The following is a 2,237-nucleotide window of genomic DNA, read 5'->3' as shown; positions in this document are numbered from 1 at the left end:
ATGGGAACTCTGTTGGATTGCTCAATTCACCCAGCCCCTTGTTGACCATAGAGGTGGGGGGAACAGGCAGTAGGTTTTATTAGTCAGGCTATCATAGCAACCAGATGTTTTGATGGCAGCTTATCTGAGGTCCACTGATGCTTTGAATATGCAATAGGAAAGCATGACTGTCATTTCTCACCTGCACATATCTGAACACATTCAGATGCCATGGAAACTAAAAATAATATTCTTTCCAAGAAACAAAAAACTATATCATTCCAAGATTCATTGATTGAGATTCTTAAGTGCCCCTTTTTTTCCCATAGAGGTCCAGAGCCGTGATAACATGCCAGGAGTGCTGTGTTTTCTGGCGAGAGCTCCCATCCTCTGGTGGTCCTGAGACAGTAGATTGATCCTGGAGTCTCCTTGAAATGAGCAGTGGTCCAGTTGGGTAGAATACGTGTAGCCCAAATCCTGGGGGTGGAGGTGGGGCAATGTTCACCATAGCTGGAGGGCCACTTGAGAGTAGGTGGAAGGAGTTGGCAGATGCATCTTCTGCTGCTGCAGGAGGGGAAGGAGCTCCTAGCAGAGCTAGAATGAGCTCTAGCTGGATCCCAGAGTCTGTGGTTCTGTCCTTTTTTTCTTTTCCTCTGGCTGCTTGGGGTCTTCCCCATTTTACACTGAGTCTGCAGCTGTTGACAGTCAATTTATTAAAGGACTTCTCAGCAGCCACTTCTGCAGCCTGCCCTGTGGAAAAGCAGCACACTGTTGGCCAGGCGTGGTGGCTCATGCCTGTAATCCCAGCACTTTGGGAGGCCGAGGCGGGGAAATCACCTAAGGTCAGGAGTTCGAGACCAGCCTGACCAACATGGTGAAATCCCACCTTTACTAAAAATACAAAATTAGCTGGGCATGGTGGCACATGCCTGTAATCCCAGCTACTCGGGAGGCTGAGGTGAGAGAATCGCTTGAACCTGGGAGGCAGAGGTTGCAGTGAGCCAAGATCACGCCACTGTACTCCAGCCTGGGCAACAAAGAGCAAAACTCTGTCTCAATAAATAAATAAATAAAAATAAAAATTATTAAATAAAAATAAAAGCACACTGCTGTCTCGGCACAGTGATCATCCAGATCTCTCTACAAAGGTAGAGATGATTTGTTAGCTTGGTCTCAGTAATGATACCCTCATCATTATATCATCAACATATAGTGTGGTGATAGCCTTATCCTCTGGTGGATCTAGATGAGGCATCATTAGAGCCTGCTTTAGAAGCTTCTATGCTCCAGTTCCAGAGTCATTGATTCCATAATACTGGTCTTTAATATTCTTATCAGCAAGGGTATCATCTGGATCTGTAGGCCTCTCATGCCTTTATGGATGCGCCTCTCCTCTCTCACTCTCTCCTTTCATCTAGAAGGAGCAAATGTGGGCCTTATTTCTTAGGTGGTAGGATATGGTCTGGGCCAGTTTGTTCAGCTTGTCACTGCTAGATGTGGCTTTCCCCAGCAGACCAACCGGCTGTGTTCCATCAGTTAGAAACCTCTCTTTCCATATTCTGAATGGAGTACTTTTGCTCACCTCCAACTTTGGCATGTCATCTTCTAAGGATAGTCCTGCATCATGAACTTGGATGGACAGGCCATACTCTGCCACTAAGAAGAAGGTCTGACAGAAATTAGTTAATTTGCTGCAGCTTTGGTACTCTTCAGTCTTCTTGAAATGCATGTGAACCCCAGGGCACCAGCCAAACACTGAATGATTTGGCACAGATTTTGCATTCCTTCCCACACTTCTCCTTGGTTATTTGGATATCTGGGTTTTCTGCAAGACATGTCTAGCACAGAATGGGGAAGTCTGCTTCTTCCCAGTTCTTCCTGCTGTAGGAGGAACGCAGAGAGGTCACCATCTTGAGAGCATCTGAAGGCAGTGGTAGCTTTCAAGGTGGGAGACAGGACCACTACAAATCCCATCAGGCCCAGCCCTAAATTTCATGATTTTTCTGCAAGAATAGTAAAATGGATGACCTTGAAGTCCCATTTCTTCATAAGTGACTTTATGCAATATGAGATTAATTTCCCTGTTAGCAATAGTTTCAAGACAGAAGTGAGTGTAGAGAGAAAGGGATGAAAGAGGAGATTTTCAGTTTATAAAGATCTATATGCTTTTTTTTTTTTAGTGCATATCTTTTATAAATGGAGATAGAAGAAAAATGATGGCAGATACTGTTTGGCAGCAAAGCAGCAGTGTTACCCTC

The 2,237-nt window shown here is 44.9% G+C and overlaps 1 pseudogene; it reads right to left on the bottom strand.

Moving 5' to 3' along the window:
- Window positions 1-283: 283 nt before the first annotated feature.
- Window positions 284-1,889, bottom strand: LOC105739626 (annotated as a pseudogene).
- Between the last annotated feature and the right edge of the window lie 348 nt (window positions 1,890-2,237).

The sequence above is a fragment of the Nomascus leucogenys genome, chromosome 4 (genome assembly GCF_006542625.1).
Source record: "Nomascus leucogenys isolate Asia chromosome 4, Asia_NLE_v1, whole genome shotgun sequence".
Classification (NCBI taxonomy): Eukaryota; Metazoa; Chordata; class Mammalia; order Primates; family Hylobatidae; genus Nomascus; species Nomascus leucogenys.
Note: the sequence above shows the minus strand (reverse complement) of the source record. Positions and strands in the feature narration are given on the sequence as shown.